Source organism: Xenia sp. Carnegie-2017, unplaced genomic scaffold (genome assembly GCF_021976095.1).
Source record: "Xenia sp. Carnegie-2017 unplaced genomic scaffold, XeniaSp_v1 HiC_scaffold_13, whole genome shotgun sequence".
NCBI classification, from domain to species: domain Eukaryota; kingdom Metazoa; phylum Cnidaria; class Anthozoa; order Malacalcyonacea; family Xeniidae; genus Xenia; species Xenia sp. Carnegie-2017.
This window is the reverse complement of record NW_025813436.1, coordinates 5,868,440-5,895,621: the sequence shown is the minus strand read 5'-3', so window position 1 is coordinate 5,895,621 and position 27,182 is coordinate 5,868,440. Positions and strand designations below refer to the sequence as shown.

General features: G+C 34.0%; 5 long non-coding RNA genes across 9 annotated transcripts; 3 read left to right on the top strand and 2 right to left on the bottom strand.

Moving 5' to 3' along the window:
* The first annotated feature begins 42 nt into the window (after positions 1-42).
* LOC124447006 lies at positions 43-556 on the top strand. Its single transcript, XR_006948576.1, has 2 exons — positions 43-123; positions 280-556. It is a non-coding gene; the product is annotated as an uncharacterized LOC124447006 (long non-coding RNA).
* A 10,728-nt stretch (positions 557-11,284) lies between these two features.
* Positions 11,285-14,803, top strand: LOC124453453. 4 transcript variants are annotated; one of them, XR_006951088.1, is made up of 9 exons: positions 11,285-11,345; positions 11,806-11,876; positions 11,956-12,035; positions 12,814-12,867; positions 13,153-13,272; positions 13,834-13,916; positions 13,986-14,026; positions 14,438-14,619; positions 14,737-14,803. It is a non-coding gene; the product is annotated as an uncharacterized LOC124453453 (long non-coding RNA). The 4 variants fall into 4 exon arrangements; XR_006951085.1 differs by having other exon boundaries at positions 11,806-12,035; XR_006951087.1 differs by lacking the exon at positions 12,814-12,867 and having other exon boundaries at positions 11,806-12,040.
* Positions 14,804-15,135: 332 nt separating this feature from the next.
* On the top strand, positions 15,136-16,700 carry LOC124453405. Its single transcript, XR_006951075.1, has 5 exons — positions 15,136-15,257; positions 15,357-15,459; positions 15,921-15,990; positions 16,090-16,173; positions 16,311-16,700. It is a non-coding gene; the product is annotated as an uncharacterized LOC124453405 (long non-coding RNA).
* A 4,938-nt stretch (positions 16,701-21,638) lies between these two features.
* LOC124459364 lies at positions 21,639-23,033 on the bottom strand. The gene is made up of 5 exons (XR_006953585.1): positions 22,969-23,033; positions 22,772-22,847; positions 22,323-22,453; positions 22,121-22,223; positions 21,639-21,666 (listed from the first exon to the last, which is right to left on the bottom strand). It is a non-coding gene; the product is annotated as an uncharacterized LOC124459364 (long non-coding RNA).
* A 75-nt stretch (positions 23,034-23,108) lies between these two features.
* On the bottom strand, positions 23,109-25,780 carry LOC124459372. 2 transcript variants are annotated; one of them, XR_006953596.1, is made up of 5 exons: positions 25,565-25,780; positions 24,305-24,453; positions 23,661-23,743; positions 23,551-23,591; positions 23,109-23,148 (listed from the first exon to the last, which is right to left on the bottom strand). It is a non-coding gene; the product is annotated as an uncharacterized LOC124459372 (long non-coding RNA). The 2 variants fall into 2 exon arrangements; XR_006953589.1 differs by having other exon boundaries at positions 25,570-25,780.
* Between the last annotated feature and the right edge of the window lie 1,402 nt (positions 25,781-27,182).

The following is a 27,182-nucleotide window of genomic DNA, read 5'->3' as shown; positions in this document are numbered from 1 at the left end:
GAATCATGCTTTACGACCACATCTGACCATTTTCAGTGAATGCTCTCCAATTATTGGTGCTGGGGTTATTGAACACCTGTCTGTTTCAACTTATCTGACATTAACCTATCAAGAATGCTAAAAGTGAGTCTGAGACAGAATACGTACGGTAAATCTTGGCTTTAGCACTTCAACTGTTGTAATAATGCTGACAAAAGCGTTCGCCTAACATGCCTAAGGAAAATTAATACGAACTTTATGTTGCTCGTTGTTAATTGACACTTTACAATTTAATACTAGGTGTGGAGAGCGGGCACACGAGTAACCGCTATAGAAGAGTAAACGAAGAGCTAGCCGGTCAAGGCCGTCGCTTTTCAAGTGTGCAAATTAGTGCAAGTACGTCATGACCGCCAAGTTGGACGACTTTGACAAAGATTTCCCTCGTGTACTATGCAAATATACGGAAATTCTTATAAGCCAAATAAAAAACAATTATCTGTACTTAATCTTTTACTAGCATATTTGCTTATGATGAAAACAGAAAACTTTTTTTTCTTTTTAACTATCTTCATTTCAAAGAAAAATGTGAAAAAAAAAGCACAGAATACCATCTTCTCAAATGGGATCAAAATCTTGAATAAATTATTTCATAATTTACCCAATCAGACCTGAAAAAAACGTAACCAGTAACAACGTTGGAAGTTCATCGAAATAAGCCAATGAAATCAGGCCACCAAATGATCTTAATACACGTCAATCAATCACTTTAGACAGCTAGATGCCCTCGAGACTCGAAAGTGAAAGGTACGTTTGTGAAATTTAATTCATTATTAAAAAAGGATACTTCAAAGTTCAAATGTCCGGATAAATTCGATCACGAAAGCCTTGTTTGATGTATAGATACGTTCTGCTTTACTTGTAAATCTTTTCATCGGTTATTTTTGTGCTTTCCGCCGTTTGACTGCATGTCTTCGCCGGCGTGTTTTCTTGTCAAAAGGACCTTGTCAGTATAAAAATGGCAAGTTCGTATGCTTCAAAATCTTTCTTTTCATTTTACTTAAGTGTGTTGCTGACTGCTAGTGTTTTGAGTACTTCGAAGTGAAGTTTTGTTGAATGTTTTTGCTTTTAACGTGTATATTTAAATCGGATATATTTTCAGCGACGAACTTGCGCCACGGACATCTTTCTCCGTTTCAACACAAAAATATGAACGAATTTTTAGTGAAAAGTAATAATATGACAAAATGAGCGACAAGGAGGGTACTTCTTGTTCCTTGAGTTGATTCTTGTAGATAAACAGTGCTTTTTTGAGCGAAAATTTTGAGATATTTTTGAAATATGAAAATCTTGGTTCATGTTGAACCTTGGACTTTCAATAAAATTGGCGCGAATTTTGTTCCGCGTGAAAATGAAGAGCACTGAGCACGAATTATGCAAAACTAACCAGCTTGACTATAAAAATCAAATTTTTCACTGTAAACACCTAAAAAAAACTTCGAAAGAAGTGGGTTGAAGTCAAAACCTTTCATCTAGACTTTGGAATAACTTGGTTAAAAGATGTAATGAAAGATAGTAATGTTTGCTTCTGTACTTGAGTACAGGTTATCATTGAAAAGCTATGGATTATTTTTAGAAGAATGCAACCCAATTCTTATCCTAAAGTGAAAATTTGAAGCAAGTATAAAGCGAATAATTATGGAAAGACATGTAAAAGAACCTGAAAGAAGTAAGGTAGGAAACTCAAAATTATCGTTAGAACTCTCATTGATTGCCCAAATTGTTTTATATGAAAATACTTTTATCTAATAACATTCTACAACGTCAAATGGGTGCAAACAAAAAGTTAACTCGTTTCATTCAATTCAAATTGATAGGTTACATATTTGAAAAAGACGATCAGACTGAGATTATTTTTATAGATTTACTTGTGCACACATTGAAAAATATTCCGGCTTCTCTTTCAAAACTTTGCACGAACAAGTTTGTCTTAATACTTTTAATATACAATCGTTTTGTTCATGTTTGCTGCAAGTATATATGAGTGCCATTTTGAAACAAAAAGCAGTTAAGTTTATTGTAGAAACAATTAGACAATAAATCAAAACAATTGTTGTCAACGATCTATCTGAAATGACGTTCAATGGCAATCAAAGGAGTCTAAATGACTTCCTGCGTTCGAAATGTGTAAGGGATCAAAGGAAACACTGATTCATTTAAAAAAAGATATTCATGAAACAAAAGTGAATGTAGTGTACATGTTGTACTTGTCCATACTGCCAGCTTAAGTTTTCATTTGTCTACTATTTTGATAAGTTAGTCAAATCAATTGGTGTGAACGATCTATGAGAAATAGACGTTCGATGGCCCACAAAGAAGTCTATAACACTTCCTTCTATTGAAATGTATAAGATATAAAAAGCCTTCATTTGAAGAAATCTATATTCATGAATGAAAAGTAAATGTTTTGTACATTTTAAAACAAAATGTGTTGAGTTTTGGGTAAGGATTAACAGACAATAAGTCAAAAGTGTTGCTGTGAACGATCGATATGAAATCGGCGTTTAAGAGAAAATGAAGAAGTCTATACGACTTCATTCTTTTCAGAAATTTAAAAGATGTGAAAAGAACATTAATTGGAAGAAATTTATTTATGAAACAAAAGTAAATATCATACTTAATCATACATCAGCAACTTGAAGTCTTCATTTGTCCACTATTCATTTAATAATTAATTAGAAATGTAAGTAAAAGTATTGTTGTAAAAGCTCTCTATGAAGAAAAAAGTTTAGTTTATTGAACTTTTTTCTTCATAGAGAGCTTTAATTTCTTGAATTTCAAGAAATTATATTTTTCAAGAAGTCCAGATCTTTAGCAAAAGCCCCACAAGTGTTACCATTATTTTGAAGATAAACCACTTCAAGAAAAGCAAATTCATTATTTGACAAGAAAAAGAGAATAAGTGAGATTAATGGAACGTTTATGAGCCTGTAATGACAGCACAATTTCTTCTTTTGTTTGGAAAGTTTACCAATTCCTTCAAGGGCGTAGCCCATTTCGTTGTTTGGGACGTTTATCACATCTTAAGAGGGCAATGTCTTAGGTTGTTGAGGCACTTCATCGATTCTTTGAAACTCAGCGTCTTCCGTTGTTGAGGTACTTCATTGTTGCGAACGCGGCGTCTTCCGTTGTCGAGGCACTTCATTCTTGCGAAGCGGCGTCTTCCGTTGTCGAGGCACTTCATTCTTGCGAACGCGGCGTCTTCCGTTGTCGAGAAACTTCATTCTTGCGAACGCGGCGTCTTCCGTTGTCGAGAAACTTCATTCTTGCGAACGCGGCGTCTTCCGTTGTCGAGGCACTTCATTCTTGCGAACGCGGCGTCTTCCGTTGTCGAGAAACTTCATTCTTGCGAACGCGGCGTCTTCCGTTGTCGAGGCACTTCATTCTTGCGAACGCGGCGTCTTCCGTTGTTGAGGCACTTCATTCTTGCGAACGCGGCGTCTTCCGTTGTTGAGGCACTTCATTCTTGCGAACGCGGCGTCTTCCGTTGTCGAGGCACTTCATTCTTGCGAACGCAGCGTCTTCCGTTGTCGAGGCACTTCATTCTTGCGAACGCGGCGTCTTCCGTTGTTGAGGCACTTCATTCTTGCGAACGCAGCGTCTTCCGTTGTTGAGGTACTTCATTCAAGCGTTCCGTTCTAACGGATGATGACTGATTCTTGGAAGGTCAACTGTTTCCGTTGTTTGAGTTGTTTAGAGACTTCTGTCAAGTACAGCGTTTTTTCTTCTTTTTTTTTTGACTGCTATGAATGCGTAAGGGTGTCAGATAGATTTAGATCATAAAGAGAACCATTAAAAAAGAGGAAGAAAAACGAAGAGTTCAAATATTTAGATGTTAGAAATATTGTGAAGAAAAATATGCTATAATGCGAGAAAGATGACAGCAATCTTTGGAAAAAAAGTACAGCAATCTTAGAAAAAATAACAAGACGAACTGACGCGGGATAAAGATGTCACGAGCTCTACATTAATATTTGTAAATATGTTGCACGGCACTGAAGTACATGCATGACTTTTGAAGACTTCTGGTAGCAGGTGTAATCATTTTTTACATGTTGAATTCTGTTTGTGAGTTGCATTTTGTAAAGGAAATGACGTGACTTTTTTGTCTTTTATAACTTATCTTAACTCAACAAGCTATTGGCCAACGTAGTTTCGACTAACATGCATGAATAACCTAGCTTTGAAAAGTTGTCTTTGTCATTGTTTTCGACTGGCACGTGATTTTCGACTAAGTGTGCACAAGTATATCTGTAGAGATGCTGCAGTGGGCGAAAAATGAAGGATGGATGTCAGGTAAGATGAAAATTTACGATGCACGAATGCATTAAACTTAACTTGATAGAGTGCTCTTTGCGTTTCAGAAAAAGCATGCTTATGATATCACGAATTATGGTGCTTTGTTCAACTGTTATTTGTTATGCTACATGATGGAAATACTAAAGATGATCATGGCGATGATATTGTGTGAAAGTTTTAACTAAGCAGCCAGCGATGAGCTTCAAATTCACTATGGCCACAAATCATCCATTCACTTGACCACGCACATCACATTTATTTTTGTAAGTGATTATTGATACGAAGAAATGTAATAATCAGTAGGAAATAAATGATCGTTTTAGGTGGATGAATGTAGCTAATAATGTTTTAATAATTTTTGATTTCAGAAATTTTCCTTCAAAACTAAACCCTTTCATCACTGCTGAACGTTTAGGAGAGGCAGTTGGATGCCTATGACTGCGAATCTACAGGTATTGAAGTTTTCTTGCAAATATCTTTTATAGATGATCATTACGGTACATGTCGTTTATTTCCCCTTCAACCCTCATTTACCCCTACCCTCATTTACCTCTTACCCTCATCTACCCCTTCCTTTATCTACTTCTAACCCTCATTTTCCCAAACACTTATTCATCCCCACCCTCATTCATCTCCCACCGTCATTTACCTTCAACTCTCATTCACCCTATTTATCCCCAGCTCTAAATAAATAGAGGGTGAGGGTTTATTGTTTCTATATTCCCACTATCAGTAAATTAAAAATCACCGGGTGGTCGATCTCTTGATGAATTCATAACAAACTACACATGCAAATTAGGCTTTCTTTGTTGATACAAACAAACAATTTATTTTACATATATAAAAGTCAAACTAGTTACTTGCTTTGTGTCAGAACTTCAAACAAAATTATTCATCATATGTTTAAGCTTTTATTCAAACTTTCTTCCTAATATGAACTGAAATTTATCTAGCCATGGCATCTTGTTAGCCCCACTTGATTAGTTGAAAAATAAAATAAACCTCTATTTGAGTGCTAAATAGAGGAAACATAGTGCTAGCACAAAAATTGTTTAAAATGTTGTTTCTTGATCATGTTTTTTGATTTTGAATTTCAAAATACAGATTTTAAATTTCAAAGAAGTGTGCAGAAAACCTGTGAACAATGCTAATGCCTAAACGAAGTTTGCTTAGACGCTTTAGTACTAAAAATGACGTTATTTTTTGTCATTTTGAATGACCTTCATGCTACTTTGAGCCTTTCTTTGTTTTCTAGTAAAGGAATGTTTTAATGGTGGCATTTTATTTCGATTAATTACATCATGGTTTTTGCGAGTTACATCATGGTTGTTGTGGATTACATCGTGGTTATCCTGGATTACAACGTGGTTGTCGTGGCTTACATCCTGGCTTTGGCGGATTACATCGTGGTTGTCGTGGCTTACATCGTGGCTATGGTGGATTAAATCGTGATTGTCGTGGATTACATGGTTAATCTACGAATGACGACTGAAAAGGACGTTTCAAAAGCAAGGGCGTAATGTCCTGGTGATCAACTTTAAACATTTATTTTGCTGTAAAACAATTTGACAACACACGCTTTCATAAATTATGGTGGTATGTCCAATTACGAATAAGGACATCTGTAAAGCCGCATGACATGGGAGCGCTAAAGATATTCAATCACAATACATTCAAATATTGCGCGGAAACTTCAACGCAGGTGTGTAATTTTTTCAATTTCTCAACAGAACTTTTGTTCCAATGAAAAATGGTAATAATGTTTCAACATTTTAAATTTCAGAAATTTCCACTTCGTAAACTAAACCAAGCACCTTCAAAACTGCTGAAGGTTCGAAGAAGCAGTTGGTTGCTTATGGTGACGAATCTACAGGTGATTCACGAGTATTTATTCTTATCGACCAATCGTTGCAGTTGCTTTGGCTTTCATTATGGACACACAACTACGCCGTAAATAGGGATTTTCCACGCTAAAAGCGAAATTTTCAAATAATTGCAATTAAGCAAAATTTTTTCCAAAATATTTTTTATCCAAAAATATCGTTAAAATAGTTTGGAGGACTCTTTAATGTTATAAAATTGCATAGACCGTTACAAGTTTTCACAATAACGATGGACAGCACTAATTAAGTTTGATAAGAGGCTCTTTGATTAATTTGTATAACGGTTTCGTTTCCAAGTTTTTATCAATGATAACAGTATTTTTCGTAAGTTTGAAAACGTTTGTGCGAACTTGATTCTTTCATTTGTTTTATAGTAAGAAAGAGCACACATCATGTTAGTCGTTGATCACAATCATAGTCCTTGTTGATCATATTCTGGTCATCGTAGATTAATTCGTGGTTGTCGTGGATTACATTATGGTTGTCGTGGATTTTATGGAATTAATATGGATTTATCATTTGGGGATTACGTTAATCTACGAATGAAGACCAAAGACGACGTTTAAGGTGACAGATTTATAGTGTTTTAGTTAACATCCTGGTGATCTACACTAACAGGAAGATGATTGATCTTTGGCTGAGTGTATAACAAAGTTAGTTGTTCTTTTGATTCTTGTTAGTTTTGTGCATGTGATGCAGTGCTTTTTTGCGGTTGAAACATTGCCTGAAAACGATGATACATCTTATATTGTCGAAAACTTTTATCAAATCAAACTGTCGTATAATGTAAGGTTATCATTGTACAAGGTAAAATATATATGTCTGATGTCGATTTTTATAGGTTTTTCGTTCTTTTGATTACCAGGATACACGATCCCAAGTTCAAGGAAATAAGCATGTGTTTCTTTGAGTTTTGGTCGTGTACGTGTATTATCTCGTATATTATACTTCTTAAAACTGAATCATATGCATATTTAGTTATTAAACTAGAAAATTACGGCCCAAAAAATGGCGAAATCCGAATCACAGATTGCACGTTAAAATAGTAAAGAAAATTTCGGACAGAAACATAGCGCAATCCGGCATGCAAGCTGCATAGTGCAAAATTAAATTAATCGTAAGTTATAAACGCTTGAAATATTCTTGCTTGATGATGCTTTATAAATAATTTTACGTTTAGTTCGAATTGTTTGAATTTTGAACCATGCAAAATTTGAAATGTTCCCAGACGCTAAAATGAAAATGAATAAAAACAAGTCAAAGTGCTTAAAATATTTTTAGAAAAATGATTGATTTGCATCATCAAGACGAATATGCAAAGTTGGTCTAATAAAAAACGAAACAGAATAATAGGTGCATGAAACCCGGCATTGTTTTTGCTAAATAGCTGTCAAAATCAATGTTATGACAGTGGCATGTCCAAGTTAATTAACTCACTGTTATTTAACTTGAAGAAAATAATTCAGAGAAGGAATATAGCTTAATTATTCATGATGTATTGGGTTAGCTCGTCTCGAAATCAAATCGAACATCTTCATCTATTTTATGCATGGAAGATGATTTGATAGATAGCGAGACACACTTATCCGATACATTTAATGTAGTTCCAGGTAGGAATAATCGTAAACGGTGCCATGATGGTACCTAGGTGATCGAGTGTTGGACACAAGAAGGATTGGTTGGCACGCCGTTTGGTAAAGTATAAGGGCCCAGGGAGGCGGTTCCCTATCCGTTAAGTTTTCTTTCGGCTCGGGTACTAACGTTGCTTTACAGGTGTCTCATCGTTCAAAGGTATGGTTTACTTATTCTTGTGCAGAATAGTTCGTAGGTAGATATTCAAATAGGTTATTTCATGCCACTGATCAACAGGGTTAGCTAGGAATGCGCTAAGGAAAAATAGCGCAGCTAAAAGCGGTCTAAAAATGGCGTACGTCCTACAAATGACGTAAAAAAGGAGCCGGTTTCGGTTTTTTCCAAGTATGAAGGGGGCATTTTGCCAATAGGACACCTCTGTCAACAACATTGTAAAGATGGAGGCAGTATAATAAAATTTTGTAAACATGAGAAAAAAAATAGCGCAATTAAAAGCGGTCAAAAATGGCGTACGTCCTACAAATGACGTAAAAAGGAGGCGGTTTCGTTTTTCCAAAGATGAAGGTGCATATTGCCAATAGGACACCTCTGTCAACAGCCTTGTAAAGATGGAGGCAGTATAATAAATTTTAAACATGAGGAAAAATAAGCGCAGCTAAAAGCGGTCAAAATGGCGTGTGTCCTACAAATGACGTAAAAAAGGAGGCGGTTTCGTTTTTTCCAAAGATGAAGGGTGCATATTGCCAATAGGACACCTCTGTCAACAACCTTGTAAAGATGGAGGCAGTATAATAAATTTTGTAAACATGAGGAAAAAATAGCGCAGCTAAAAGCGGTCAAAAAATGGCGTGTGTCCTACAAATGACGTAAAAAAGGAGCCGGTTTCGGTTTTTTCCAAGTATGAAGGGTGCATATTGCCAATAGGACACCTCTGTCAACAACCTTGTAAAGATGGAGGCAGTATAATAAATTTTGTAAACATGAGGAAAAATAGCGCCCGGTTTCGTTTTTTCCAAAGATGAAGGGTGCATATCATTGAGTTCAATAATAACTGGAGCGGCTATCTCAAGCGCGGCCTTAGATATCTGCTGACGCCAAAAAAATGGCGGATTTCGTCCGTTGCCGCTGAGATTTACCGAAATTGACCGCTTTTCCGAAAATTTCACAATTTCCCTCCCTCCTGAGGAAAGAGAGAAGAAAATGTATGTGTATTTGGGATTCGTCAAGCAATTTTTGATGAAAATCAAGGTAAAAACCTCAAATTCATAACAGCGAGTCAACTGTGGTTGTCAGTTATGTGCTACTACGAGGATGCATTTATAACTATCGACGAAAGAGCTATATGTCGGCTACACATGTATGAATGCAGATGTGCGTCGTTTTTACCAACGTCGAACTTGTTTGATCGATTAAACTCTTTAGTCTATACAAAAAGTATATCATAGTTCATCTCCACGGTTCACGAGAGAGAAGTTAGCTTATTTGTTATCATTGCTATTTTGCTTCTTTTCATGATGCAATGGGCAATGGCTTTTCGCCACAATTGTTGGATTTTTACTTGTTTCTTTAAAAAGTAAATATTAAATCTCTGGATATTTACGGATTTTCTGTAATTGAGTTTCATATTAAATTTCAAAAGACTCAAGTCTGCATAGGTTTGGTAAATCAAAACAAACAATATTGTATAGAAAGTACTTTAAGTAACCTTTTTGTGATGTTCTGAAGTGCAACTGCATCAAATACTTGTAAAGTTGTAGCACATTTTGATTTTGTTGTATTGATACATGAATTGGGCAAAATGCAAATAATCATCAAAACACTTATGCTTCCAATGGTGTTTATAATTCATTTGTAGTTTTAATACTTCTACCCTTCTTTTTCACTTTGTTTTGTTTTTCCTATATTTGCAAATAAGTACACAATTTGAATGATTAACACAGTTTTCACCTAAATAATAAATTTCATAAGCAGTTGGTAGTGCATTTTGTTCTCTGAGTATCCACATCTGGTGTTTTGTTCATACAAGAATGATGAAGTGCAAGTAGATATGTCATAGCAAGGCAATATAACCAAATGAATCAAATACCTATAGTACTTTTATTCTAGAAGCTTAAAAGCTTTTAGAAATTATAAAGTTATTGGATTATATTAACCATATATCATCAATCTCATGAAAAGAAATAAGAAGCAAAAATTTGTAGGAAAGCTTTGAAAAGTGAAAACTTTTCTTTAAAAAGTAGCAATAATGCATATGATAAATCTCCATTCTGTACTTTACTAGGTAAATAAGCTCAAACTGTTTCTTGAAACAAAACTGTAATAATGAAGAAATATACAGTACAGTAACTTTGAAAGTTTCATCACTGAATCTTTAATGCTTCAGTGTAGTGCATTAGATATTAGTAACATTTATACAACACTCAACTAAAATGTTTTGATAAAGATATGACTTGATTTAAACATAAGTTATATAAAACCCAATGGCTTATACAGTTTGATGCTTCACATCTGCATCAAGTCATCAATCTCAGTACAAATGTTTACATAGACTTTATGGCTTTCCCATTTTATATCTTTGTGAATTGACATTTCATTAAGCATCAAAACACACACAACCTTGCCATCTTTCTTTGGTTCATGAACTTTAACTTCAAAGCATTCAAGGCATCCTTAGTGAATCCATTGTCTCCATCCCTAGAATTTGACCATGATCAAATTAAATAACTCTGGATAGGGCAGACGATAAATCAATTATCTTTACAGCATTATAATTTTTTAAGACTCTGCCTGGTCAATAACATCTTCCAGTCATCTTTACTCCTTGGTCTTCCCTGCATGTTGTCAGCAAATAGAACATAACAAGCTCTGCTCCAAATCATGGGTACTCTTGGGGCTGATCATTTCGTTTTGATACTTACTCACAGAGCAAAATGTGTGCAGGGTCTTTTTGCTTTAGGAAACTATTTTGCAAATAGATGGGTAAATTTACGACTTCATGCAGACTTTAGAAAAGTATGCAGAATTTTATAAACAAAAACAGGAAAACATCAGTATATTTGGCGTTCAAGTCAGTCTTAAAAATACGATCTTTAATATGTATTTTATGGCTTTTAAAGTGCATGTATAATTGCTTTTCAGTTTTCAATCGTTGACGGACTAAAAAACTAAGCAACTATCTCACCTGTGAGAAGCGATATGTTCCTTTTTGTGGAAACTACGACATCCAACAATTGAACGATTGAAGTGTTGGCATTATAAAAGAAATGCCAAAAAAGATATCGTCACAGAATATGGAACTAACGATATCGTGTTGGTTTTTGAAAAATTCTTTATAATTTACTATATACACCAGGGGGAGGTCGAGAATATTATTTTTCTGCAAAGCGATCATTTCAGCGGAAATACGTCCGTTGGCCGCCATTTTTTTGGCGACCTCGCCCCAGTAAAGATAGCCGCTCCAGTTATTATAGAACTCAATGGTGCATATTGCCAATAGGACACCTCTGTCAACAACCTTGTAAAGATAAAGGCAGTGTAAGAAATTTCGTAAACATAATTAAGGCCATTAAAAATATAGACAATCTTTTTGTAAAGATAACTATTAAAAATAGATAAGGTGATCCCAAGTAATGTGCATCCACCGACTGGCTTTTGTAGCTTGTTGGATCTCTGAGGGTTTTCCTCCGGCGATACGCCGGTTTCCCTCATCTTTAGAGAATCTCTCTAAAGAATAACAAAAAAGGGTGGCCATGCCTGGGACCTGCAGTAAGGATTGTATGGTTATTGGGTTGGATTCCCGATCCATTTGAGGAAACACGAGTAGATCGAGACTTTTAGAATTTCTGTTTGTGTTCAATTTAACGATTTTTGGTTTGTTTGATAAAACATAGATTTATATATGGCCACAGTTTCTTTTCTTCTGCTTCTGCTTCCTTTGTGGCATATGCAAATGAATGAAATGAAATAACCATTACGTTCCACATTTCGTTCTCAGGCTCCAGAAATCCGCGCTGCGGTAACCATGTGGTAGAATGGTAGAAACGTGGTGAAAATGTGACACCGACAGTTAATAAATGAATTGTTCATTTTCAACTTAACTTTGTTTCGCATTTTATAATAATTCCGTCTGAATATGTTTGGCTAGGTGTTTGGGCTGTATTTGATGAAAACGGACTATCACATCATGCATTGCTGCATTATTGTATGGCTAAATGCATTCTTCAGGTAAAGTACGTATCTCAAATTATTGCACCATTTATTTCAATAATTTATTTTTAGATATTCATGTTTATTTTAATGAATTGTTGTGCCAAATGTTCTTCCAATGTGGAAAAATTCATTTTACATCTTAAATTTGTCACAGACACCCTTTTTCAACAGATTCTGGATTATCATTTTTTGTTAAAGCATTTCACCATGATATATAAAAACATTATGCTTTGACTGTATGAATGTTCTTGTTGTCTATAATTCCTCAGTTGAATATAAGATGAAGTTGACCATTTGAGCTTCAAATGTTTATGTGTTACTTCTCCAAATTTTTGGTGGGTAATGTTTGATACACTTTTTGTGGTTTTGGAATAGATCCAGTTTCATGATGTTATATTTCTTCATAGGAAGTGGTGTGTATAAAATATTTCATCCCTTGCTTTTTCAAAAAGCAATGGATGTATATCAATACTTGCCCAACTGTGGTAAGGTACATACTTGTGTTGTTAACATTTTATGAAGTTTCAACTTTGTTGATGAGTTTAATGAAATTTCTAAAATTGAGCAAATTGTGTGTTTGAACATTGTTTGTTTGCCATTTGTAAGTCTTCAAAAATTATAAAACCAAGAAACCAAAAATATTTTAGTATTATAGCTATGTGCTTCTAGTGAACATAACTTTTAAATAATGAAGAGCTTTCAAATTTGTTTTAAACAACACAAGTGAATTGCTATTCTCACTCTATCATCAGGTACAACATTGCTTTTACGTTATTAATTTTTTTGAAGATAGGTTATGATTATAACATCAGAGAAAGTGATAGCAGATAAACTTTTTATTTCAGATGTGAGTGAAGAACAAGCTTCTTGTTATTTGTATTTTAGTTCACTTCAAGCCATCTTCGGTGTGAAGTGAATAAATATATGAAGTTTACATGATATTTATTTATATTTATTCACTTTGCAATGAAGATGGCATAAAGTATGCCAAAACATGTTTGCTATAAAGAAATTTGTCATCTGTTTTAAATGTCTTATAACCATTGTGCTCTCACGAAATCATATCAAGTTATTATTTTTTTCATTTGTTTTCCTTTAAAGTCTTCTTCAACATCCTTCATTTTTCTTTTAGGGTTTTGGCCAAAGCCCTCTCTCATCCAGCTTAATATATTTACGAAAAAATTTCTGATGACACCCATCACTAATGGCAATATGAATAATTGTTCACCGACAGATTTTAGTCCAACAATCAGTAAGTGTTGATTGTTCTGTATTTTCCTCCAATGGTTTCCATTGAATTTCCTGAAGTTTCCAAGAATAGTCTTGAAGATTTAACTTATTGATACACCTGAAAATGTTATAGGATGTTTTGTGTTTTATATCCTTCATCACATAAAACGTCCATTGTCATTTGTGTTGCTTATACATGTATGTTTAACATTAGATGTACCTCTTTAATATCTTATATTTATCCATTGTCATGTGTGTTGTTCATATTAATGTTTAACATTTGATGTACCTCTTTATATCTCATATTTATCCATCGTCATTTGTGTTGCTCATATGGATGTTTAACATTTGATTTACCTCTTTATACCTCATATTTATCCATCGTCATGCATGTTGTTCATATGGATGTTTAACATTCAATTATTCCCATTATCCATCATATAAAAGTTTTGATTTTATGGATAGGTCAAGAATAACATTTGCTAGATTTTTTTCCTTTATCTTATTTTATGTCGGACATATGAGCATTGATTTCCTTTTCCATGCATGATGATTTCATATTTTGTTTCGTTTATCTAAACAGTTTCTCATCAAATGAACGTTTCTGCAATAATAAGATGACGAGTTTTGGATGAAAAAGTTCTTTTAAGAAAAGCCGGTAAACAGGTGTGTTTAAGGTTGTGGAAAGTTGATTTAATATGAATTTAATTATTGTTGTTAATTATCTTTTTTTAGAGTCCATTGTATGAATGAACAGTGATGAGCTTTGTAAAAAGGTAAAATTATTTCAATTGAAAGAGCGTATTTAGTTGTTTTGTCTGGCTTTGTTGTCTTGTCAGGTTTTGTCAAAATCTATGATGTAGCTATTTTAACTTTGATCCATGATTCACGAAGTCTTCGTGTGAATAACTTATCAATAATTAGTTTGTGGTTTTTCAATTATTTTTCAATTTTTTGTGGCGATTTTTAGTAACAATTCGACCATTTTACATTTTTTTATTGTCATAGCTGTTTAGCAAACTTAGAATAACTACATGACATTTAATTAACAGTAAAACTAATGACAATTAGGATGTTTAGTATTCTTTTCTTTGAACCAGCCATACATTACCTGAGAATTAGACTCAAGACTATATGATCAATATTTTCATGTTGCGATGTCTGTTATATTTTTTGTCATATTGTAGGATTTGGTTGACGCCATTTTGCCTTTGGTGACGGATCGCCCGACTACAGCGTAAGAGAAATGTTTGAGCAATTTGGAAGGAATAATTTTGAAGAATATTTCAATGGAAACGACAGGCGCTGAACAACAATCAAGTTGGAAATTCTTGGAGTTGATAGCAGGCGAGTCGGGCCAAGAGTTAAGGTACAATCTTTAATAATTGATCTTTTCAAGCTTTTGATTATGGCGTCTTTATTCATGCATGTTTTTATGTTTTTGTTACTTTTATACAAATGAACACTTTGCATGTTTTATGTGTAGTTATGCCCTCGAAGTTGCAACAAAAGATTATACTTGGTCGTTTAATCAATGATCATTACGCCACAACGAAATGAAGGTGCGTATAAACCGCATGAGTTGATATTGTTTGCCATTATCGCTTGCAAACGAAAAAGTTTTTCCTTCATCACACGTCAAAACCAAGAAGACGATAAAATGGGACAATTAATGATCAGTTTTAAAGAAACTTTGCACATCAGATATCATATAGTTAACTTTTCAGATCGTGTCCGATAATCCTTGTTATTTTTTTTTTGTTGTAATTCGCGTTTCTGCATTTTTTAGTTTATTATTCTATTCTCAAGTGTATAGCGGGGACTGATTATAAACAAAGTGTCAATAAGTTTGATGATATATTTTCCTGTGATTTTTTAGAAAACTTTTTGCAAAATGAAACTTTAGCTAAGGATTGTACAACTGCTCTCACGAAGGAATTGGATACTTCACAAGATCCAGCTGTTAGAAACAACATCAGGATTGTCCTTTTCGACCTTGTGTGTTAGGTAAAAAGTGTAAGGTTTTCGTGATGTTTATACGTATTTTGGTCAAATTGTGTTAACAAATGGTCAAACTGGCATTGTAAAGGAATTTATTTTATTTAGGCATACGAATGATGTCGACCGTTACATACCAAATATTGTTAAATGTTTGAACAACCTATGATACGTAACAAACTTTAATCATGATGACACATTGGCTCTGCAGGTAACCAGCCGTTACGTACGTAATTTCTGTATATTTTTCTTGCTATACCTTGGAGTTTATATAAATTTTATTATTTGAGATGAGCTTCTCCATATTAATCTACTGATAGCTACATACTGCAGACAAACATTTGAGCAAAACTAACTATAATTTTAACTGAATATGGTAAATTTAAATGCTCTTAAGGTGCATGCAGCAAGTACAATTATTTATACGATATAAGCTAACTAACTTTATATGAGATATACGTTTACTCTATAATTGTTTTTCTCTACATACTGCAAGTATGCTGCATGCGGAAATCTTGATAGTGGATACTTCTGTATTTTTTTTTATACTTTTCTTTGAAAAGGGTTGACTATGTCAAGTGTAAAGGTCCATTGTTTTTCCGTTTTATCACTGAAGCACGTAATGTTTTTACTGATTTCTCTTCAATTGACATTAATCATATCTTTCTTTAGTATACAACCGGTTTCAGCAAACGAAAAAAGAGAAAGAATTGTTTTCATTGAGAGGAGAGGAAAAGATAGGGTACGTTATGTTAGAAAAATGATGTGTGTTTTTGACAGACTTCTTCATGCTGATTTTTGTGCAGTTACTTAAATATTATTGTGTTTATGGACGTTATAGTAAACGAATGATTATCTACAAGTTCTTGCTCGATCACAGGACGGGGGAGCAGCGTTCTAATTTGATTGAAAATCGTGTCAAAAGGTGTGTAACTGCAGAATTTCATATAAATTATATTTCCATAAAGATTATATACTGTCATACCGAAGGGATGGTTGTAGTTGTCAAATATGCGGTGATATGTTATAAGTGTCATAAACCATTCTTCACTTGCAATTCAGACATGTTGGTGGTCTGATACAAAAGAATATTTCATCAGAGTTATCGTTGGCACCAGCCGACGTGGGCGAGCAAAATTGTTTCGCAAATCTCAAGAGAACGGTTGCAACGTCAAGCCAGAAATATGTCATCCTCATATTTAACTACGACAAGTGCCATTGTGTTAATAAAGCTAATATCGACAGTAGCTGCTAAAAGAAATCTGCATTGCTTAGCCGAAAGAAAACGTGCTGCTTTTGAAAGACTTACTTGTCTCTCTCTATATTTTTCAAAAGAAGACATAAGTAACTATAGATGTTTTGCTAATGTATCACCAAACTAACATTAATATATAAATGTATTTATTTGTACTACTCTTTCACTCTTTCTATCAACATTCCTTCTTCGTGTAATTTTTACGAATGTGATTTTTGGTTTGTTGCTTTATCTTTAGCTGGAGGTGTTCTGCTATGATTTTGATTCGAGACCTTCAATGGCCTATATTTTTTTTGCATTAAATACTTCAAGGTAGGAGTGGCACTTTAAAATGACCAGATGTCTCCAACGAACTCTCTGGTCTAGTGGATAGACACAACCTTTCGAGGTTGAGAGTGGAGGTTCGAACCCTGTCTGGGATAAGATGTTGTTAGGCTGTAGGATGATCCGAAACATGGGAAAATAGTGCTGGTTAATAGAACGAAAATGGGATTTCTATTACTAAGTTTTTCGAGAATGGAATGCGACACTTAGTATAAATTCAGAAAAATTCGCTCTCCGTTGAGAAGGAGAGCGAAGAAAAAAGATAGGATCCCATGCAAAAACCACTCTTAAAAACTAAGTCTTTTGCTCAAATTTTTTATGACTCCCTGTGATCAGGGAGTTATTTTTAAATTTTGAAAGTCAGGAAACCCAAGAGCAAACAGAACGCCCTAATCATCCCTTTCTTACCTCCAGGCACTCGTTCCTCAGTTCGACTTTCTGTCTTCCACATCCGCCGCGTACACCTGCCAAGTGTGTTGGCAGAGGGCGAACCAAGGATCTTGTGCACCGGAGGTCATTGATGTCGAACTAAGCGCCCAACATCGGCCAGTTGAGCTAAGCGCTCATCATCGAAAACTGTATGTTTTTGGCGTATTTACTAAATTTTTCAATGTGAAGCGAAAGAAAAGGAGGTGTTCAATCTTAGATGGTCTTGAACCCGAGAAGGTGAGATCACTACACCAGCATCTTTACCACTCGGCCAGACAGGTGAATTGACAAAACCATTAAAACATGTCAAGTGCTTCTGACAAAACAACATTGCCTTCTTTTCTCTCGAGACTCATATTTTATACTGTGTTTAACTTGTCCTTAACTTGTCCTTCGTCGCCTTCATTGCAACGGTGAAGAAAGGGACTTGCAACGCATTTTAGCTGTCCAACTCTAATATTGTTTGGAAAATAAATGTTATAACAAAAAGGAGAAAGACCAATAAAGTATGCACAATGTCAGACATTGCCATGTGGTAAATCAAAACAACAACGCGCATGTTCGTAGTCAATTTAATGGCGCTGTAAGTTTCTAACTTGTGTGTTCAAAGATAAATAACATATTTTTACCACCATGCATGGTAATATTGTAATGGTTTCTACAAAGGCATGTCTTGAGTATCATCATTTAAAATATTGTCAATGTAATCAATATAGCCAGTGCGGTTTTTGTCTACATTTGTGTCTACCTTCTTGTCTACCTTATTTTTTTGAACTTCTACTTCTTTTGAACTACAACTTCACTTTCTATTCATGCATTTTCACAAATTTTCACATTTTTTTCTCACACAAAGACTATAATTCACGCATTTTCAGAAATTTCCACATTTTTTTCTCACACAAAGACTATAATTCACTGCATTTTCACTAAAAGACTATAATTCACGTACTTTCACCAAAAGACTATAATTCACGAATTTTCATGCAAAAGACTATAATTCACGCATTTTCACTAAAAGACTATAATTCACGTATTTTCACCAAAGATTATAATTCACGAATTTTCATGCAAAAGACTATAATTCACGCATTTTCACTAAAAGACTATAATTCACGTACTTTCACCAAAAGATTATAATTCACGAATTTTCATGCAAAAGGTTATAATTCACGCATTTTCACTAAAAGACTATAATTCACTGTATTTTCACTAAAAGACTATAATTCACGCATTTTCACATTTTTTTCTCACATAAAGACTATAATTCACGAATTTTCATGCAAAAGACTATAATTCACATTTCACTAAAGACTATAATTCTGCACACAAAGACTATAATTCACGAATTTTCATGCAAAAGGCTATAATTCACGCATTTTCACTAAAAGACTATAATTCACTGTATTTTCACTAAAAGACTATAATTCACGCATTTTCACAAATTTTCACATTTTTTTCTCATTTTTTTCTCCTTTTTGTTATAACATTTATTTTATAGTCTTTTGGTGAAAGTACGTGAATTATAGTCTTTTGGTGAAAATGCAGTGAATTATAGTGAAAATGCATGAATTATAGTCTTTGCATGAAAACGTGAATTATAGTCTTTGTGTGAGAAAAAAATGTGAAAATGCGTGAATTATAGTCTTTTAGTGAAAATACAGTGAATTATAGTCTTTTAGTGAAAATGCGTGAATTATAGTCTTTTGCATGAAAATTCGTGAATTATAGTCTTTATGTGAGAAAAAAATGTGAAAATGCGTGAATTATAGTCTTTTAGTGAAAATACAGTGAATTATAGTCTTTTAGTGAAAATGCGTGAATTATAACCTTTTGCATGAAAATTCGTGAATTATAATCTTTTGGTGAAAGTACGTGAATTATAGTCTTTTAGTGAAAATGCGTGAATTATAGTCTTTTGCATGAAAATTCGTGAATTATAGTCTTTTGGTGAAAGTACGTGAATTATAGTCTTTTAGTGAAAATGCAGTGAATTATAGTCTTTTAGTGAAAATGCATGAATTATAGTCTTTTGCATGAAAATTCGTGAATTATAGTCTTTGTGTGAGAAAAAAATGTGAAAATTCGTGAATTATAGTCTTTTGGTGAAAGTACGTGAATTATAGTCTTTTGGTGAAAATGCAGTGAATTATAGTCTTTTAGTGAAAATGCATGAATTATAGTCTTTTGCATGAAAATTCGTGAATTATAGTCTTTGTGTGAGAAAAAAATGTGAAAATTTGTGAAAATGCATGAATAGAAAGTGAAGTTGTAGTTCAAAAGAAGTAGAAGTTCAAAAAAATAAGGTAGACAAGAAGGTAGACACAAATGTAGACAAAAACCGCACTGGCTATATTGATTACATTGACAATATTTTAAATGATGATACTCAAGACATGCCTTTGTAGAAACCATTACAATATTATCATGCATGGTGGTAAAAATATGTTATTTATCTTTGAACACACAAGTTAGAAACTTACAGCGCCATTAAATTGACTACGAACATGCGCGTTGTTGTTTTGATTTACCACATGGCAATGTCTGACATTGTGCATACTTTATTGGTCTTTCTCCTTTTTGTTATAACATTTATTTTCCAAACAATATTAGAGTTGGACAGCTAAAATGCGTTGCAAGTCCCTTTCTTCACCGTTGCAATGAAGGCGACGAAGGACAAGTTAAGGACAAGTTAAACACAGTATAAAATATGAGTCTCGAGAGAAAAGAAGGCAATGTTGTTTTGTCAGAAGCACTTGACATGTTTTAATGGTTTTGTCAATTCACCTGTCTGGCCGAGTGGTAAAGATGCTGGTGTAGTGATCTCACCTTCTCGGGTTCAAGACCATCTAAGATTGAACACCTTCTCCTTTTCTTTCGCTTCACATTGAAAAAATTTAGTAAATACGCCAAAAAACATACAGTTTTCGATGATGAGCGCTTAGCTCAACTGGCCGATGTTGGGCGCTTAGTTCGACATCAATGACCTCCGGTGCACAAGATCCTTGGTTCGCCCCTCTGCCAACACACTTGGCAGGTGTACGCGGCGGATGTGGAAGACAGAAAGTCGAACTGAGGAACGAGTGCCTGGAGGTAAGAAAGGGTTGATTAGGGCGTTCTGTTTGCTCTTGGGTTTCCTGACTTTTCAAAATTTAAAAAAATAACTCCCTGATCACAGGGAGTCATAAAAAAATTTGAGCAAAAGACTTAGTTTTTTTAAGAGTGGTTTTTTGCATGGGATCCTATCTTTTTTTTTCTTCGCTCTCCTTCTCAACGGAGAGCGAATTTTTCTGAATTTATACTAAGTGTCGCATTCCATTCTCGAAAAACTTAGTAATAGAAATCCCATTTTCGTTCTATTAACCAGCACTATTTTCCCATGTTTCGGATCATCCTACAGCCTAACAACATCTTATCCCAGACAGGGTTCGAACCTCCACTCTCAACCTCGAAAGGTTGTGTCTATCCACTAGACCAGAGAGTTCGTTGGAGACATCTGGTCATTTTAAAGTGCCACTCCTACCTTGAAGTATTTAATGCAAAAAAAATATAGGCCATTGAAGGTCTCGAATCAAAATCATAGCAGAACACCTCCAGCTAAAGATAAAGCAACAAACCAAAAATCACATTCGTAAAAATTACACGAAGAAGGAATGTTGATAGAAAGAGTGAAAGAGTAGTACAAATAAATACATTTATATATTAATGTTAGTTTGGTGATACATTAGCAAAACATCTATAGTTACTTATGTCTTCTTTTGAAAAATATAGAGAGAGACAAGTAAGTCTTTCAAAAGCAGCACGTTTTCTTTCGGCTAAGCAATGCAGATTTCTTTTAGCAGCTACTGTCGATATTAGCTTTATTAACACAATGGCACTTGTCGTAGTTAAATATGAGGATGACATATTTCTGGCTTGACGTTGCAACCGTTCTCTTGAGATTTGCGAAACAATTTTGCTCGCCCACGTCGGCTGGTGCCAACGATAACTCTGATGAAATATTCTTTTGTATCAGACCACCAACATGTCTGAATTGCAAGTGAAGAATGGTTTATGACACTTATAACATATCACCGCATATTTGACAACTACAACCATCCCTTCGGTATGACAGTATATAATCTTTATGGAAATATAATTTATATGAAATTCTGCAGTTACACACCTTTGACACGATTTTCAATCAAATTAGAACGCTGCTCCCCGTCCTGTGATCGAGCAAGAACTTGTAGATAATCATTCGTTTACTATAACGTCCATAAACACAATAATATTTAAGTAACTGCACAAAAATCAGCATGAAGAAGTCTGTCAAAAACACACATCATTTTTCTAACATAACGTACCCTATCTTTTCCTCTCCTCTCAATGAAAACAATTCTTTCTTTTTCGTTTGCTGAAACCGGTTGTATACTAAAGAAAGATATGATTAATGTCAATTGAAGAGAAATCAGTAAAACATTACGTGCTTCAGTGATAAAACGGAAAACAATGGACCTTTACACTTGACATAGTCAACCCTTTCAAAGAAAAGTATAAAAAATACAGAAGTATCCACTATCAAGATTTCCGCATGCAGCATACTTGCAGTATGTAGAGAAAACAATTATAGAGTAAACGTATATCTCATATAAAGTTAGTTAGCTTATATCGTATAAATAATTGTACTTGCTGCATGCACCTTAAGAGCATTTAAATTTACCATATTCAGTTAAAATTATAGTTAGTTTTGCTCAAATTTTTGTCTGCAGTATGTAGCTATCAGTAGATTAATATGGAGAAGCTCATCTCAAATAATAAAATTTATATAAACTCCAAGGTATAGCAAGAAAAATATACAGAAATTACGTACGTAACGGCTGGTTACCTGCAGAGCCAATGTGTCATCATGATTAAAGTTTGTTACGTATCATAGGTTGTTCAAACATTTAACAATATTTGGTATGTAACGGTCGACATCATTCGTATGCCTAAATAAAATAAATTCCTTTACAATGCCAGTTTGACCATTTGTTAACACAATTTGACCAAAATACGTATAAACATCACGAAAACCTTACACTTTTTACCTAACACACAAGGTCGAAAAGGACAATCCTGATGTTGTTTCTAACAGCTGGATCTTGTGAAGTATCCAATTCCTTCGTGAGAGCAGTTGTACAATCCTTAGCTAAAGTTTCATTTTGCAAAAAAAGTTTTCCTAAAAAAATCACAGGAAAATATATCATCAAACTTATTGACACTTTGTTTATAATCAGTCCCCGCTATACACTTGAGAATAGAATAATAAACTAAAAAATGCAGAAACGCGAATTACAACAAAAAAAAAATAACAAGGATTATCGGACACGATCTGAAAAGTTAACTATATGATATCTGATGTGCAAAGTTTCTTTAAAACTGATCATTAATTGTCCCATTTTATCGTCTTCTTGGTTTTGACGTGTGATGAAGGAAAAACTTTTTCGTTTGCAAGCGATAATGGCAAACAATATCAACTCATGCGGTTTATACGCACCTTCATTTCGTTGTGGCGTAATGATCATTGATTAAACGACCAAGTATAATCTTTTGTTGCAACTTCGAGGGCATAACTACACATAAAAACATGCAAAGTGTTCATTTGTATAAAAGTAACAAAAAACATAAAAAACATGCATGAATAAAGACGCCATAATCAAAAGCTTGAAAAAGATCAATTATTAAAGATTGTACCTTAACTCTTGGCCCGACTCGCCTGCTATCAACTCCAAGAATTTCCAACTTGATTGTTGTTCAGCCTGTCGCTTCCATTGAAATATTCTTCAAAATTATTCCTTCCAAATTGCTCAAACATTTCTCTTACGCTGTAGTCAGGCGATCCGTCACCAAAGGCAAAATGGCGTCAACCAAATCCTACAATATGACAAAAAATATAACAGACATCGCAACATGAAAATATTGATCATATAGTCTTGAGTCTAATTCTCAGGTAATGTATGGCTGGTTCAAAGAAAAGAATACTAAACATCCTAATTGTCATTAGTTTTACTGTTAATTAAATGTCATGTAGTTATTCTAAGTTTGCTAAACAGCTATGACAATAAAAATTGTAAAATGGTCAATTGTTACTAAAATGCCACAAAAATTGAAAATAATTGAAAACCACAAACTAATTATTGATAAGTTATTCACACGAAGACTTCGTGAATCATGGATCAAAGTTAAAATAGCTACATCATAGATTTTGACAAAACCTGACAAGACAACAAAGCCAGACAAAACAACTAAATACTCTTTCAATTGAAATAATTTTACCTTTTTACAAAGCTCATCACTGTTCATTCATACAATGGACTCTAAAAAAAGATAATTAACAACAATAATTAAATTCATATTAAATCAACTTTCCACAACCTTAAACACACCTGTTTACCGGCTTTTCTTAAAAGAACTTTTTCATCCAAAACTCGTCATCTTATTATTGCAGAAACGTTCATTTGATGAGAAACTGTTTAGATAAACGAAACAAAATATGAAATCATCATGCATGGAAAAGGAAATCAATGCTCATATGTCCGACATAAAATAAGATAAAGGAAAAAAATCTAGCAAATGTTATTCTTGACCTATCCATAAAATCAAAACTTTTATATGATGGATAATGGGAATAATTGAATGTTAAACATCCATATGAACAACATGCATGACGATGGATAAATATGAGGTATAAAGAGGTAAATCAAATGTTAAACATCCATATGAGCAACACAAATGACGATGGATAAATATGAGATATAAAGAGGTACATCAAATGTTAAACATTAATATGAACAACACACATGACAATGGATAAATATAAGATATTAAAGAGGTACATCTAATGTTAAACATACATGTATAAGCAACACAAATGACAATGGACGTTTTATGTGATGAAGGATATAAAACACAAAACATCCTATAACATTTTCAGGTGTATCAATAAGTTAAATCTTCAAGACTATTCTTGGAAACTTCTGGAAATTCAATGGAAACCATTGGAGGAAAATACAGAACAATCAACACTTACTGATTGTTGGACTAAAATCTGTTGGTGAACAATTATTCATATTGCCATTAGTGATGGGTGTCATCAGAAATTTTTTCACCATGGCCATAAGTACACCATTAAACAAGTAAATATATTAAGCTGGATGAGAGAGAGCTTTGGCCAAAACCCTAAAAGAAAAATGAAGGATGTTGAAGAAGACTTTAAAGGAAAACAAATGAAAAAAATAATAACTTGATATGATTTCGTGAGAGCACAATGGTTATAAGACATTTAAAACAGATGACAAATTTCTTTATAGCAAACATGTTTTGGCATACTTTATGCCATCTTCATTGCAAAGTGAATAAATATAAATAAATATCATGTAAACTTCATATATTTATTCACTTCACACCGAAGATGGCTTGAAGTGAACTAAAATACAAATAACAAGAAGCTTGTTCTTCACTCACATCTGAAATAAAAGTTTATCTGCTATCACTTTCTCTGATGTTATAATTATAACCTATCTTCAAAAAAATTAATAACGTAAAAGCAATGTTGTACCTGATGATAGAGTGAGAATAGCAATTCACTTGTGTTGTTTAAAACAAATTTGAAAGCTCTTCATTATTTAAAAGTTATGTTCACTAGAAGCACATAGCTATAATACTAAAATATTTTTTGGTTTCTTGGTTTTTATAATTTTTGAAGACTTACAAATGGCAAACAAACAATGTTCAAACACACAATTTGCTCAATTTTAGAAATTTCATTAAACTCATCAACAAAGTTGAAACTTCATAAAATGTTAACAACACAAGTATGTACCTTACCACAGTTGGGCAAGTATTGATATACATCCATTGCTTTTTGGAAAAGCAAGGGATGAAATATTTTATACACACCACTTCCTATGAAGAAATATAACATCATGAAACTGGATCTATTCCAAAACCACAAAAGTGTATCAAACATTACCCACCAAAATTTGGAGAAGTAACACATAAACATTTGAAGCTCAAATGGTCAACTTCATCTTATATTCAACTGAGGAATTATAGACAACAAGAACATTCATACAGTCAAAGCATAATGTTTTTATATATCATGGTGAAATGCTTTAACAAAAAATGATAATCCAGAATCTGTTGAAAAAGGGTGTCTGTGGCAAATTTAAGATGTAAAATGAATTTTTCCACATTGGAAGAACATTTGGCACAACAATTCATTAAAATAAACATGAATATCTAAAAATAAATTATTGAAATAAATGGTGCAATAATTTGAGACACGTACTTTACCTGAAGAATGCATTTAGCCATACAATAATGCAGCAATGCATGATGTGATAGTCCGTTTTCATCAAATACAGCCCAAACACCTAGCCAAACATATTCAGACGGAATTATTATAAAATGCGAAACAAAGTTAAGTTGAAAATGAACAATTCATTTATTAACTGTCGGTGTCACATTTTCACCACGTTTCTACCATTCTACCACATGGTTACCGCAGCGCGGATTCTGGAGCCTGAGAACGAAATGTGGAACGTAATGGTTATTTCATTTCATTCATTTGCATATGCCACAAAGGAAGCAGAAGCAGAAGAAAAGAAACTGTGGCCATATATAAATCTATGTTTTATCAAACAAACCAAAAATCGTTAAATTGAACACAAACAGAAATTCTAAAAGTCTCGATCTACTCGTGTTTCCTCAAATGGATCGGGAATCCAACCCAATAACCATACAATCCTTACTGCAGGTCCCAGGCATGGCCACCCTTTTTTGTTATTCTTTAGAGAGATTCTCTAAAGATGAGGGAAACCGGCGTATCGCCGGAGGAAAACCCTCAGAGATCCAACAAGCTACAAAAGCCAGTCGGTGGATGCACATTACTTGGGATCACCTTATCTATTTTTAATAGTTATCTTTACAAAAAGATTGTCTATATTTTTAATGGCCTTAATTATGTTTACGAAATTTCTTACACTGCCTTTATCTTTACAAGGTTGTTGACAGAGGTGTCCTATTGGCAATATGCACCCTTCATCTTTGGAAAAAACGAAACCGCCTCCTTTTTTACGTCATTTGTAGGACACACGCCATTTTTTGACCGCTTTTAGCTGCGCTATTTTTTCCTCATGTTTACAAAATTTATTATACTGCCTCCATCTTTACAAGGCTGTTGACAGAGGTGTCCTATTGGCAATATGCACCCTTCATCTTTGAAAAAAATGAAACCGCCTCCTTTTTTACGTCATTTGTAGGACGCACGCCATTTTTTGACCGCTTTTAATTGCGCTATTTTTTTTCTCATGTTTACAAAATTTTATTATATTGCCTCCATCTTTACAATGTTGTTGACAGAGGTGTCCTATTGGCAAAATGCCCCCTTCATACTTGGAAAAAACCGAAACCGGCTCCTTTTTTACGTCATTTGTAGGACGTACGCCATTTTTAGACCGCTTTTAGCTGCGCTATTTTTCCTTAGCGCATTCCTAGCTAACCCTGTTGATCAGTGGCATGATGAAATAACCGACTTGAATTTGAGCATCTACCTACGAACTATGTTGCACAAGAATAAGTAAACCATACCTTTGAACGATGAGACACCTGTAAAGCAACGTTAGTACCCGAGCCGAAAGAAAACTTAACGGATAGGGACCTGGGCCCTTATACTTTACCAAACGGGGTGCCAACCAATCCTTCTTGTGTCCAACACATGACCACCTAGGTACCATCATGGCACCGTTTACGATTATTCCTACCTGGAACTACACTAAATTCATCGGATTAATTTGTCTCTCAAATCATCTTCCATGCATAATAGAGATGAAGATGTTCGATTTGATTTCGAGACGAGCTAACCCAATACATCATGAATAATTAAGCTATATTCCTTCTCTGAATTA